The following is a 7,052-nucleotide window of genomic DNA, read 5'->3' on the forward strand; positions in this document are numbered from 1 at the left end:
ATAGCACAATGAAATACCTTATAAAGGGTCGTATCTCTTAGGTCGTAGGTCGTACAGCAGGTCGTAGGTCGTACAGTAGGTCATAGGTCGTACAGTAGGTCATAGGTCGTACAGTAGGTCGTAGGTCGTACAGTAGGTCATAGGTTGTACAGTAGGTCGTTAGGTCGTAGGTTGGTTATTGTGCCTCCTGGTTATCATTGGTGGTGATGACAGTAGCTGAGAATAGCGTCAAAATGGAGCCATATGATTGGCTGCTCGGTTATTTCATCTGAGTATTGACGTCATTAAAATTCGGTGATTGGCCACAGATTACTAAAGTCACTGGAGTATGCTGATTGGCTGGCTAGTAACAGAAAAAATAATGACATCAATGGAGCATGCTGATTGGCTGGCTAGTAACACCAGAAAAAATAATGACGTCACTGAAACTAGATGATTGGCTACAGGTCACCTAAGTTATGACGTCACTGGCGCCTCTAGATTTGCTGCAGAGTTACACCACTGAGTAATGACGTCACTGCAGTCCGGTCTATTGATTGGTTGGTGAGTAAAAGGGGAGGTTAGAGGGAGAAAATAAACCATAAGAGACACTTGGTATTTACTCTCTTCCTCGACCTCACTAATTCATATGGTGAGTGGCGAGTGAGTGGTGGTGAGCGAGGTGGTGAGTGGTGGTGAGCAGTGAGTGGTGGGGGGGGGGAGCGGTGGGGGGGGTGGTGGGGGGGGGGGGAGGAGGGGTGGGAGGCGGTGGTGAGCAGTGGTGGTGAGCGGTGGGGGGGGGGGGGGTGGGGGGGGGGAGGAGAGCGGGGGGTGGGGTGGGGAGCGAGCGAGTGAGTGGTGGGGTGAGGTGGTGTGAGAGGGTGGTGGGGTGTGGCGAGCAGGCACTACCTGTCAGTGAACACGGTCAAGTCGCCTCTAGCTAACACAGTGTGAGGTGTGTCATCCCGTCCACTGTGTCTGATGCCTCCAGGCCTTTGTTGGATGGAAGGATAGATGGAGGGATAGATAGAGGGATAGATAGATGGAGGGTTAGATAGGAGGAAGGAGGGTAAGAAGAAAGGGGGGAGGAGAGAGAGAGAGAAGGGAATAGAGAGAGCAGAGAGGAAGGAGTTGGAATAGGAGATAGAGAGAGGAAGAAAAGAAAGGAAGATGAGAGACAAAGAGAGGGGGAGGGGGGACAAGAGATTTTGAGTATAATTTTTTACCCCAATTTTTCGCGGGAAAGTTCGACCCAAAAAATATTTCTGAACACCAGGAAATGAAACCTCTATTGAGAGCTTTGTGAGGAACGGAAGCCTCTACGTCGTTGTGAAGCCTTGTACGTCGGTGGGAAGCCTTGTACGTCGGTGGAAGCCTTGTACGTCGGTGGGAAGCCTTGTACGTCGGTGGGAAGCCTTGTACGTCGGTGGGAAGCCTTGTACGTCGGTGGGAAGCCTTTGCATCACACGGAAGCCTTTGCGTCGCACAGACGCCTTTGCGTCACACGGAAGCCTTTGCATCACACGGAAGCCTTTGCGTCACACGGAAGCCCCTGCGTCACACGACCTTTGTGTCACACGAGCCTTTGCGTCAGGAAGCCTTTGCGTCACGACCTAGTGTTTCCTCATTATTCAATTAAAATTTAGGGTCACCGGAAGATTAATCCACAGCTTATTTCACCGGACGATAAAAACACTCACGCTACCTGGGCGGGTTAGGTTAGGTTGAAGTTAGATTACGTTAGGTTAGGTTAGGTTGAAGTTAGATTACGTTAGGTTAGGTTAGGTTGAAGGTAGATTACGTTAGGTTAGGTTAGGTTGAAGTTAGATGACCCTGTATCTTGTTTAACCTTATATGCGACAATTAGTGGCTATGATATATAAAGGTTAATTACTTTTACCTGGGATTAGGTAATTATTACCTTAATCTAGATCATTAATGGTTTTGAAAAGAGGTTTATTTACACCTAGGAATATAATTAGCGTTGATAAGGAAATATGATTATTACCTTAAATTATGAATTAACCTGAGGAGAGGGTTAATTATTTTTACCTGGGAATGTAATTAACCGGTCGAATTAAAGACATATCTTATTTAATTACCCTAACCTAGATTGTGAATACACCTGAGAAAGAGTTAATTATATTTACCCGGGTGTGTAATAATTAGCCAAACGTATCAATCCATATCATAATTAATTACCTTAGCCTAGATATGATTATAAATGGATCTGGCATAAGGGTTAATTATTCTCACCTGGGAATGTAATTAATTAGTCAGGTATTTCATAAATATTAGCATTATTGTTATCTCTTTACTTAAAACAGGTTAGATTATGTTAAGGTAGGTTAGGTTAAGTTAGGTTAGGTCAGGAGGAGGAGGGCAGATAATGTCACAGGTGGAGGGTATAGGGGCGAATGACGTCACGGGTGGAAGGGAGGGCTATATGACATCACAGGTAAAGGGAGGTCCAGATGACGTCACAGGTCACGTCACAGTCTCGGCCATAACAGTAAACATCCTCGTGTCTCTGACCTTAAAATACTGCTGCCACTATATCGGGAATGTGGGTCAGCAGCAGGTCAGGAGAGGTGAAGTGGTGAGGCGGGAGGTGAGGCGGTGGGGTGAGGCAGTGGGGTGAGAAGTGGCGGTGGGGTGAAGTGGCGGTGGGGCGAGGAAGTGGCGGTGAGGTGGGGAAGTGGCGGTGTTGGTGAAGGGGTAATGGTTATAATGGTGGGGGAGGGAGAGTGAGGAGTGGTGGTGGGGAGAAGGGGAGGGGGTGAGAGAAATGGTGAAGGAGGAACAGGAAAGGGCAGAAGGGGGGAGGTAGAGAAGAGGAGAAATGAGGATAAGTGGGCTGGAAGGGGGAGGGGACAGGAGGAAGTGAGAGAGAGGAAGGAAGGGTTAGTTAGGGTAAGGGGAAGAGGTATGGGAGGGTAGGGTTAGTGAAGGGAAGACAGGATAAGGAAGGAAGTGAGGGTAAGGCAAGGGAAGGGGTGATAGGAGGTAATAAGGAAGGGGAAGAAGATGAAGGTAGTAAGGTAAGAAGGGAAGGGAAGGTAAGGGAAGGTAAGGTAAGATAAGGTCTGCTCACACCATCCACGGGTCGATTCACTACTACAACAGGTGGGGGTCAGGCCAGGTGTTATATTAACCATGCGGTGCCCTTAATAATTCCCCTGACGACGTAGCATTTATGTATCTGTCTGCCTGTCTGTCTGTCTGTCTGTCTGTCTGTCTGTCTGCCTGTCTGTCTGTCTGTCTGTCTGTCTGTCTGTCTGTCTGTCTGTCTGCCTGTCTGTCTGTCTGTCTGTCTGTCTGTCTGTCTGTCTGTCTGTCTGTCTGTCTGTCTGTCTGTCTGTCTGTCTGTCTGTCTGTCTGTCCATGAATATATATATGTCAACTGTTGTGTTTATTTGCATCTTTATTGTCTGTTCCTCTCCTCCTCTTTCGTGAATGGTGTTATCAAGTGGATAACAGCGTAAAAAGGGGGTGGGGGGGGAGTGTGTAGGGACAGGACAGAAATGGTGACTCTCCTCTCTCTCTCTCTCTCTCTCTCTCTCTCTCTCTCTCTCTCTCTCTCTCTCTCTCTCTCTCTCTAGCGCACACACACACACACACACATACATATAACACTTAGTTACCGTTGACAGGTGACAGACAGACTTGGTATTGAGTTAACGTGGTTTATTATTGTTTACCTCCACCAGCACTAGTATGTTGTTGGAGGGTGTTGTGTGTGTCTTCCTGTTTCTGTATGTCTGTCTACTTGTTTGTTATTGTCTGTTTCTCTGTCTTTTTGTTTGTTTGTCTTTGTTTTTATTTCTGTATGTTTGTTTGTTAGTTTCTGTATATCTTTCTGTCTGTTTTTCTTTCGTTCCGTTTGTCTCATTCTGTCCGTTTTTCTGCCAGTCTGCCTTCCTGTCTATCTAACCTAACCTAACCTAACTCTAACCAAATCTATACTGTATTTGTTTATTTTTTATGAGCAACGAGAGGTGGGGTGACTAAGCTATTCCCAAGAACCAAGTGGTGGGACTCACGTGGGAGGCCCTGACGACGATGACGAAGAAGATGAACCTCACAAAGATTTAACTCAGGTTCGGGGGGAATAACCTGAATGTCTTCCCGCGAACCAAGAGTAGTGTGGGGGAAGACTTTATGACGTGGTGGTACAGCCTGAGGTAGGAGACGTGGGGAGGGAGGTGGAAGGAAGGGAGGAGGAGGGGTTGGCGGAGGAGGAAGGGGAGGAGTGAGAGGAAGGAAGAGAAGGAGGTACAGATTAAGGAAGAAGGAAGAGAGAAGGGCGTCACAGTATAGGGACGCTCCTGGACGTGACTCTACACACACTCACATCATTTACCTCAGAGCTCTGATTATATCTTAATACTCCCCTTAAAATATATATATTTATTCTCTATAAAATCGCCAAAAAAAAAAAAGAAAAAAAGTTTGAAATCAGGAGAAAAAGAATCTTAATATATATATATATATATATATATATATATATATATATATATATATATATATATATATATATATATATATATATATATATATATATATATTAAAAATAAGAATGGAGGAAACAGCGGGCCTATTAGTTATACTGGGCAGTCCTGTTTACACCCAACTATTGCCATATAAGCATCCAACATATATATATATATATATATATATATATATATATATATATATATATATATATATATATATATATATATATATATATATATATATATATATATATATATATATATATATATATATATATATATAAAGACATTTTTCCTCCTGATTTCAAACTTTTTTCTTTATTATTATTTTGTGATTTTTTGCTATTTGATTTTATTTCTTTTGCGATTTATTTTTTTAGATTTTTTTGTTTTTATTTATTTACTTCATTTGTTTGTTTTATTTATTTGTTTGTGGCATTACAGGGTATGTTTTTCTTTACGATTTCAAAGTCAATTTCACCAGTATATAAATAGGTACAAAACCTGAATTATTAATGGAACTTATATATACAAACTTTTAAAAGATGTTTATACACACACACACACACACACACACACACACACACACACACACACACATAGTATATATAAGTAAGATATTTATTATTATTATTATTACTATTATTTTTCTAAGTAGTTAAGTAACGTAGTTTAACCTTGTAAAACCTTGTTCACGTGATATAACATAGGCTCCCTGGTGGCTAGTTTAGTAACCTGCCACATGACGTCACATCTCCCGTATAGTGTTGCTGTCATAAGTGGAATAATTTGCTCCTATTGGATTACTTTTAAGTGTTGGTTAAGTGGCCTGGGTAAAGGGTTTCATACTTATTGAAGGGGGTTTAGGGGTTGGGTGGGGTTTCATACTTATTGAAGGGGGTTTAGGGGTTGGGTAGGGGTTTCATACTTATTGAAGGGGGTTTAGGGGTTGGGTAGGGTTTATACTTATTGAAGGGGGTTTTAGGGGTTGGTAGGGGTTTCATACTTATTGAAGGGGTTTGAGGTTGGTGGGGTTCCTTTATTGAAGGGGTTTAGGGGTTGGTAGGGTTCATATATTGAAGGGTTTGGGGTTGGTGGGGTTTCATACTTATTGAAGGGGGGTTTAGGGGTTGGGTAAGGGGTTTCATACTTATATCAAAGGGGTTTTCTTTATCTTAAGGAACTACCAGACTAAGGTACAAACACATGAACAGAGGAGACTAGAGTGTGTGTTGTGTCCCGGGTCCAGCAGCTGAGTGTCTTGGTCAGGGGTAAGACCTTATTGTTGCCTGGAGGTAGTGACGTCTTTGTTTATTCTCTCTCTCTCTCTCTCTCTCTCTCTCTCTTCTCTCTCTCTCTCTCTCTCTCTCATATACTTTAAATTCCTTCTTCCTATTCTTCCATTCTCTTTCCCTATCCCCCTCCTTTCTTCCAACCTCTCTCTCTCTCCTTTCTTCGCCCTTCCCATTCTTCTCAGTCTCTACATTCTTCCCCCTTCCCTCCCATTCATCCTCCATCTTCCCTTCCCCTTCTCTCTTTCAACCCTCCTTTCTTCCTACCTTTCTTCTCACCCCATTCTTCTCTCCTCCCCCTCCTTCTCTTCTCCTCCCCCTCATCCCTCTCTCCCATGGCCGAGTGGAGGCAGCTGAGTCAGTGTTAACCTCAACATTTCCAGGACCGGTAATAATGTTCTTCACCTTCCAGGAACTGTGCTCCACCCTCCTGCCGCCCTCCACCTCCTGCCCTCTACCCCTCCCTGCCGCCCTCCACCCTCCTGCCTCCTCCCTCCTGCCCTCCATCCTCCTGCCGCCCTCCACCCTCCCTGCAACCCTCCGCCCTCCCTGCCGCCCTCCACCCTCCCTGCAACCCCTCCGCCCTCCCTGCCGGCCTCCACCCTCCCTGCCACCCTCCACCCTCCTGCCACCCCTCACCCTCCCTGCCCAACCCTCTGCCTCCCTGCCGCCCTCCACCTCCCCTGCCACCCTCCACCCTCCCTGCCGCCCTCTGCCTCCTCCACGCCCTCCTCCCTGCCCGCCCTCCACCTCCCTGCCCCTCCCCTGTGTCACCTTCACCCCACCTTACCTCTCCCCAACCACACCACCCCGCCCCACCCACCTCTCCTCCCCTACCCCTCTCCACTCACTGCCCCACACCTGTACCTCACCTCTCCCTTCCTCTCCCTCCTGCCCCCCACTGTACTCTTACAACTACACGCACCTCTCCCACACCTACACCCACCTCTCTCTCCCACACCTACACCCCTCTCTCTCCCACCTACACCCACCTCTCTCCCACACCTACACCACCTCTCCCACACCTACACCCTCTCCCTCCCTGGCCACGCCCAACCTCAGGACACCACAGCCCCCCCCCCCAGCTCTCCATCCGGATGTGAAGGATTAGGGATAATTCCAGGTATCCCAACCGTGTTCTTACCCCCTGGCTCCGTGTCCCTAACCCCCGTGGTGCCGTGTCTACCCCCTGGCTCCGTGTCCCTAACCCCCATGAAGCCGTGTCCTACCCCTGGCTCCCGTGTCCTACCCCCTGGCTCCGTGTCCCTAACCCCTTCCTCCGTGT

This window comes from Homarus americanus, unplaced genomic scaffold (assembly GCF_018991925.1).
Source record: "Homarus americanus isolate GMGI-L3 unplaced genomic scaffold, GMGI_Hamer_2.0 scaffold43550, whole genome shotgun sequence".
Classification (NCBI taxonomy): domain Eukaryota; kingdom Metazoa; phylum Arthropoda; class Malacostraca; order Decapoda; family Nephropidae; genus Homarus; species Homarus americanus.